Here is an 8317-nt window from a genome sequence, read left to right on the forward strand (position 1 = left end):
GAAGCAGAGAAATGGAACTTCTCAAGGGCCTTCCATCTTTGTGGTCCTTGTAGACCAGACACAAAAACACTCATTCTCCACTTTAAGGGGCACCGACTAGTCAACTAAACTAAAAATTCTCAGGATACAGGGATTTTTAATTTTTGACATTTTCAGTGGATTCTACGCTTGAGAAAGGACAAAGTAATTTTTTTTAAACAAAGTGGTTCTTTTTTTTTAAAGATTTTATTTATTTATTTTTAGAGAGGGAAGGGAGGGAGATAGAGAAAGAGAGAGAGAAACATCAATGTGCGGTTGCTGGGGGTTATGGCCTGCAACCCATGCATGTACCCTGGCTGGGAATCGAACATGGGACACTTTGGTTCCCAGCCCACGCTCAATCCACTGAGCTACACCAGCCAGGGCTAGGACAAAGTAATTTTAACACTACATACAAATCCAAACTATGTTAGGCAGTCATTTAGAAAACTAACAGAACTTTATGTACTTATACAAGACAATATCTCAAATATATTTTTAGCAAAAAAAAAAAAAAAAAGCAAATAGAATACTAGGTCTAGTATGCTAGACCAACTACTGTGTTAAAAAAAAAATAAAAATAGGTTACCTGGCCAGGTAGCTCAGTTGGTTAGAGCATCATCCTAATACACCAAGGTTGTGGGTTTGATCCTTAGGGCACATAAAAGAATCAACCAATGAATGCATAAATAAGTGAAACAACAAATCAATGTTTCTCTCTCCTCCCCACCCCACCCTCTCTTCCTTTCTCTCTCTAATCATGAGCAAATCAATAAATAGAAATAATTAAAAAAGAAGTCTTCAGGACATTTTTTTTAAATATTTTATTTATTTATTTTTAGAGAGGGAGAGGAGGGAGAGAGAGAGAGAGAGAAAGAGAAACATCAATGTGTGGTTGCTGGGGGTTATGGCCTGCAACCCAGGAATGTACCCTGGCTGGGAATTGAACCTGGGACACTTTGGTTCCCAGCCCACGCTCAATCCACTGAGCTACGCCAGCCAGGCCTTCAGGACATTTTTTAAAGAAAAAATGGGCACATATATTCATGTACTGTAGCTGGAAAATCTATAGAAGGGTAAGGATACATTAGAAGCTGATGATAACAATGGTTACCGCTAGAGAAAGGAACAGGGAACAGGATGAAAGGAAGCTTTTATTCACTGTGCATTAATTACCATGTGTAAACACTTGTTCAACAAATACTTCCAGAAATACACTTCCAGAAATACTTCCAGAAATGACGGGACATTAAGAGGTTATCTCTGGTCATTTTGACAAATAGGAATTTCAACAACTGTCAACTTTATTCCCTCAGGAGTAAATAATTGCTAACAATTCACTTCACTCCTATTTCCAGATGACCCTTCTTTTATCCCCCTTATTCTGCCTGAAATTCCTGCCCAGATAATTCCACCTTTGGAAGACAGTGTCTCCAAAGTCACTGTTAGGGCACATAACACATCATCACATTTTTGTGAAGATTCTTTTAGTTCATCCAATTTGCTATTATTTCAAAAGTACAGTGGCCTTTCACGGGACAGGATACAGGATCTGCAAAGAAAGAGCTTTTGGGCATCAGCACCACTGAGGAAGATTAACACAGCTGTCCTAGAGGAGGGAATGGGAAGCTGGTGCATTTAATTGAACTGAAGGAGCAACACCACTGGGAAGTACCTTTCCCAAGAGTAGCCCATATGGAGGAATACTAGCTGATACTTTTGAAGAATGGACCAAGGGATCGAAACAGTGAAAGGGTCTCTGAGGCAATATCATAAAGACCATTGTAGGGGTGTTTTGAGCCAACACAGAGCTTCAGAGCTTGGTGGTCAGTGGAGGAGAAGGAGCAGCCCTTAATGTCAGTACAGTGTGGCAGTATGTACCAAGGTGACTATAATGAGCATCCTTGGAAAAGACAAGGCCCCCTTCCTCATTTTCTGCATACGTGTAAGTCCCAGCATAGTTTTTTGTTTTTGTTTTTTTGTTATTTGACAACTCCAAGGAGTAGAATCCCCAAAACATAGTTAAGATTCAGGCAACTCAGGCAAATGAAACTTGGAGTTTGATTTTATTTGGCTTAGAAAACTGGGCTTGAACAAGAAGAAATTCACACTTGCTACATTATAATTGCTATAGAAGGTAAACTGGATCATTTGATGCCTGGTGTTTGTGCTAAGCAGAGCGTTCAATGCTCTTTACACCCTGACTCCAGCTTGTCTTTCTAGGTTCATCTCCATTTTCACTCCTGCTCCCTCCCCTCCCCTCCCCCTCCCCTCCCCTCCCCCCTCCCCTCCCCTCCCCCCCTCCCCCCACCCCCTCCCCCCCTCCCCCCCCCCTTCCCTTCCCTTCTCTTCTCTTCTCTTCTCTTCTCTCATCACTTGGTTGCCTCTCTCTTGCCCGAATCAGGGACCTGACCCGCAACTCAGGCACGTGCCCTGACTGGGAATCAAACTGGCCACCTTTGGTTTGCAGGCTGGCACTCAATCCACTGAGCCACACCAGCCAGGCCTACCCTCTTTCTTTAATCCACACCAAGAATCTTGTGATCCAGCAACCCAAAATTACACACCTTCCCAAGCAGATGCTCCCACGTCTTTGCTCACACTATTCTATCTGCCTACAAGGCCTTTTCTCTTTCTACCAGGTGGTATCCTACAAAACCCAGCTTATAAAGCCTGTGACACATCCAGGAAGATTTCTTCTGCTCTTGGAGCACATTGTTAACACATATGTTAAGGGCTATAATATTTAGTTACCTGTCCCTTCAGGCAACCTGAGAGTCCTTGAGGGCCAGGCCCTTGCCTGATTCATCTCTGTGACCCAACACATAGGCCAGTGTGTGGGCTATAGATTCATTCCACCTAAATCAAATCTAATTTAAGTACTGCGTTTTTTGGTGTTTGTTTGTTGTTTGTTTGTTTGTTTGTTTGTTTTCAGGATAACCGTGCTCTTACTGCTTTCTCCCTAGTCTGGTGTCACCATACACAAACACAAACACATTTCTGGTTCCAGGGTAAATTACAGGAAGATCTGATTGTCCAACAGTCAGTGCCCAGGGCAAAGCCTCGAGGACAGGCACACCCAGGACTCACACCAGGGCACCTGGATTTCAGTTACTTGTTTGGAGTCTGTTTGCAACACACACGTTATACTGAGGATGATGTTTGGATTAATCACCTTAAAATTCTTTCCACAACAAATTCATCAGGCTAAAGTTCCTACACCTTAATTCAGAAAAAAAAAAAATCAAGCTTTGACGCTTAAGGCTGATTTAGAAAGCATTTCCTATTTAGATTCTCTTTATTATGATCATTTCTACTTCTACAGCACCTTTCTTTTCTTTCCTAGGGAAAAAAAAAGCCCTGGACACTTTTGTTTCTATTTCCCAAATGAAAATGTGAGGTTTTGCTAAGCAACTGCATTGACTTAAAGGGCAGAGAAAAGGAGGTGGGGGCAGGTGCAGGACATTTAATGACATTTCTTTTTTTTTTTTAATCACTTTCTTTATTCTTGGATAAGACTCTAGACCATGCTAGCTTCATCTGTTAAATGGCAGTAAAAATACTTGGCCGACCTGAAGGATTTCTCAGGGTCCCTTCCAGGTTCCAGATTCTACAGCTCCACTTTCACACCCAAAGATAAAAACCTAACGCATTTGAAATAGTCACTGAGTCCAATGAGGTACTAAGAGAAGCAAAATCAGAGTCTGAGAGCTAGCTATCCCCAGAGCTGATTCTGATTTGCCTTTAAACAATTCACTTCTTTATCTTTCCAGTGGCAAGAGGCCAACAAAGAAAATAGTATTAGAGAAAAAAAGGTTCTTAGCTTGGAACATGAAAAGACTAAGAATACTAGGAATCCCATGGTTCTGCTATGACAAGTGTTAAAGAAAAAAATTGTTCTTCCCTGACTGACGTGGCTCAGTTGGTTGAGCATTGTCCCACAAAGGGAAAGGTTTCCAATTGGATTTCCGGTCAGGACACACATGCCAATCCCCAGTTGGGGCTAGTACAAGAGGTAACTGATAGATATTTTTTTCCCACATCGATTTTTCTCTCTCCCTCGCCCTCTTTTCAAAAAGAAATAAATAAAATCTTTAAGAAAAGAAAAGAAAAAATTATTCTGACATTTGTTAAAATGGTAAGGAAGACTTTATTCAAGATTATTGCAAAGTCTAGACAGTAGACAGCTTATAAAGCAAAGACAGCAAAGAATCCAGGGATTTTTGCCAATAAGCAGAATGAGGGAGTTAGTGGATAGAAAATTACTAATGGAAGACCTTAAGGGTAGGAGCATTCTTGCTAAACTGACCTAACAGAATTCTTGCTAATGGCAGCTCAAGGATTTATACATCTAAAGTGGGGGATGAACTGGTCAGGTATCAAGGGTGGGGGATTTCCACTAAACTGACTTAGCAGGATTCTTGCTAAGGCTGTCTGGGCAGGCAGAGAAGAGCACAGGGCCCAAGGTCAAAGCCTCCTAAGAACCTGGTCAAGGTTCCTATGGTCAAGAGGAATCTTTGTCAGGAGCCAGTAAAAACCTCTTGTCACTCTGCCCCTCCCCACTTCATTAAAGAACTAATACCTAAAAAACATTTAAAACTTCCCATAGGTTGTGGCGGGGAGGGAGGACTGTAGAGAGGAGATGTGGTGATGGAGGGAGACTTAACTTTGGGTGGTGAACATATAGTATAGGGTGCAGATGTGCTGTGGAACTGTGCACCTGAAACCTGTATAATTTTGTTAACCAGGGTCACCGCAATAAAATCAATAAAAAGGAAAAACAAACAAACAAACATTCTATAATCTCATTTTTGTTTGGAAAGTAGGGAACTGGAGTAATTATCATTATATTAGCAGAAGTCAGATCTAGATGGTGGGATTACAAGCAATTTTTACTTGAGGCTTTCCTCTATTTTCCAAAGGTTGTATAATAATAATAATAATAATAATAATAATTTTTAAAAGCCCTAATAACTTTTGGTTTAAAAGAAGTTAAGGCAGTTGGCTCTCCTACATTGGGACCATCAAAGCCAGTAAGCTTTCTAGCCAAAATGAAGAGACTCCATCACTCTACCTCCCCATTAAATGCAGGGTCAGAGGGCAGATCTCAGAGCTGGAAAAAATTACTTCCGGAAAGACAGCTGGAGCACCAGCCTGTCAAGAAGGCGTGCAACTAAGTGCCCTGGAGCCAGAGCAATTCGGCCAAATTCTTACTCTTTGAAACATGCAAAATCAGATGAACTCTTTCCTTAGAGTCCCCGCCCCCACCTCTGTCCCCACTGCCACCCCCTTCACAAAAGAATAAAGAATGGAGGTCTGAGGCAAGGTGCCAAAACCAGTTCCAGGATTTTAAAGGAGAAACCACTTCTCTTCAGTTTTATTACAGCCAAGGGTGTAAAGCTGGGCCTCCTAGCCCACTATTTACATGCAAATCAGATTTAAAAAATGACTTGGCCCAGCTCCAGGTGCTCAGATCTCAAAGGAACTCTGTTTCCAGAAGGCCCCTGCATTCTAGCTGCAAGTCTCTCCTCTGCTTTCTTGTGGAGGGAGGGAAGAAAAGGCGCTAAGCCATCTCACTTCACACACTGAAATTCTCGGGGACTCGGAAACAAACTGTTGCTTTCCCCTTCTCACACTCTACCTGTTACCAGTTGTTGAAGCTTCTTAACAGCAGGAATCCAGGATCACCTCTTATTAATCCATATGAATGCTCTAGAATGCCCCACAGAGCACTGCTCAAGAGCAAGAAAATGGCTCCCTGAACAGGAAGGTAAAGAATGAAAGTGTGATGGGGAGCACTAACCCTTCAAGTTAGTACTGACCAACCCTGGTTTAGTGCTAAACAGATGGAGTTTATTCAGCATACAACAAATAAAATATGAAACCTTGTAGAAGTAACAATAATAAATACTTACTGAGCCTGCTATACTTCAGGTACCACTTTGGATAATAAAGAGGAAGACACAAAGATAAAGAAAGCATTTTCATCAGCTGAAATAGCTTACAAGTTAGTGTTTTTCTCTTTCTTTGAGAGACACCGATCTGTTGTTCTGCCCACTTATGCATTCATTGGTTGATTCTTGTATGTGCCCTGACCTGAGATTGAACCCACAACCTTGGTGTATTGGGACGATACTCTAACCACCTGAGCCACCTGGCCAGGCCAAGCTACTGGTTTCAAAGCAGCAGAGTCTTCATCACAAATTCATGGCAAGAAAATCAAAACAGGGGGAGGAGAGAAAACTTAAAGGAGACTGAGAGGCATGTTAACCAATGCAACAGAATGTGTGGACCTTATTTGTATCCTAATTTAAACAAATCAAATGTAAAACAATTTATTAGAAATTTGAATGCTGACTGGATATTTGATATAAAGAACAAAAGGAAAAGCAAAGGAATGCATGAAATATTATTTATGAAGAAATAAATATGCTCTTATTTTTAAAAGTATAATTTATTGTTATTATAGTCCCAAATTTTCCCCTATTGTGTCCCTCCATCCGGTACCCCATGTCCTCCAGCAATGCCCCTACTTAGTTCATGTCCATGGGTCATACATATCAGTTCTTTGGCTTCTCCATTTCCTATGCTATTCTTAACATATCCCTGTCTATTTTGTACTTACCAATTATGATCTTTAAGTCCTGCACCTTTTCCCCCATTCTACCCCTTCCTCGTCCTGGCTGATAATCCTCCAAATGATCCCCATACCTATGATTCTGTTCCGGTTCTGGGTGTTTGCTTTGTTTGTTCATTTGTTTTACATTCAGTTGTTGAGTGTTGTAAATTTGTTGCCTTTTTTAAAAAACATTTTACTTATTTATTTTTAGAGAGAGGGGAAAGGAGGGAAAAAGAGAGGGGAAGGGAGGGTTGCCTTTCAAGCATCCCCCACTGGGGACCTGGCCCACAACCCAGACCTGTGCCCTGTTTGGGAATTGAACCAGTGACCCTTTAGTTCACAGGTCAGCATTCAATCCACTGAACCACACCAGCCAGGGTACCTTTTTATGTGTTCATAGTTTTGATCTTCTTTTTCTTAAATAAGCCCCTTTAACATTTCATATAATAAGGGCTTGGTGATGCTGAACTTCTTTAACTTGACCTTATCTGGGAAACACTTTATCTGCCCTTCCATGCTAAATGATAGCTTTGCTGGATAGAGTAATCTAGGTTGTAGGTCCTTGCTTTTTATTACTTTGAATACTTCTTCCCAGTCCCTTCTTGCTTGTAAAGTTTCTTTTGAGAAATCAGCTGATATCTTATGGATACTCCTTTGTAGGTAACTCTCTGCTTTTCTCTTGCTGCTTTTACGATTCTGTCTTTATCTTTAACCTTTACCATTTTAATTATGATGTGTCTTGGAGTAGGCCTCTTGCATCCATCTTGTATGAGACTCTCTGTGCTTCCCAGACTTGTATGTCTATTTTCTCTGCCAGATTAGGGAAGTTTTCTTTCATTATTTTTTCAAATAAGTTCTCAATTTCTTGCTCTCCCTCTTCTCCTTCTGACATCCCTCTGATTCAGATGTTGGCACGTTTGGAGATGTCCCACAGTCTTCTTATACTATCCTTGTTTTATTGAATTCTTGTTTCATATTTCTGTTTTGGTTGAATGTTTATTTCTTCCTTATGTTCCAAATCATTGATTTGAATCCTGGTTTCCTTCCCGTCACTGTTGGTTCCCTGTAGATTTTTCTTTATTTCACTTAGTGTGACCTTCACTTCTTCCTTTATGTTGTTGCCATACTCAGTGTGTCCTTTGAGCATCCTGATCACCAGTGTATTGAATTCTGTATCTCATAGGTTGACTATCTTCATTTAATTTAGTTGTTTTTCTGGGGTTTTGTTCTGTTCTTTAATTTAGGCCATCTTTCTTCGTCTCCTCAATTTGGCAGCCTTTCTGTGTATTAGGTAGAGGTGCTTTACCTCCCTAAGTGGCATGGACTATTGTTAAAAAGGCACCTGTAAATTGTGTGGGGTGGAGCCTTAGGTAATCGCCAGCATAGGGCAACCCACTTCACCACTTTGTGACTCTGTGTTGGGGGAGAGGGGACTGTGCTACTTCCTGGCTTCTGGAGGTTTGCCCAGCACTCGCCCCCTTTCCAGTCACTGCACCCACTCCTCCTATGTGACTGGCGCCTTTCCGGCTGCTGTCCTGGTGTTTGAATCCCACAGTGGGTGGGTTTGCATATGTTTTAAGATGTATGTTTGCATATGTTTCTTGGCCCTTTAAGTGGAGTTTCATGAAAATCCTGCAGTTTCTTCTGCTGTGCCAACCCCCACTGCTTTTTACAGCCAGA

This window comes from Phyllostomus hastatus, unplaced genomic scaffold, assembly GCF_019186645.2.
Source record: "Phyllostomus hastatus isolate PE091 unplaced genomic scaffold, TTU_PhHast_1.1 phas_contig_38, whole genome shotgun sequence".
In the NCBI taxonomy this organism is placed as follows: domain Eukaryota; kingdom Metazoa; phylum Chordata; class Mammalia; order Chiroptera; family Phyllostomidae; genus Phyllostomus; species Phyllostomus hastatus.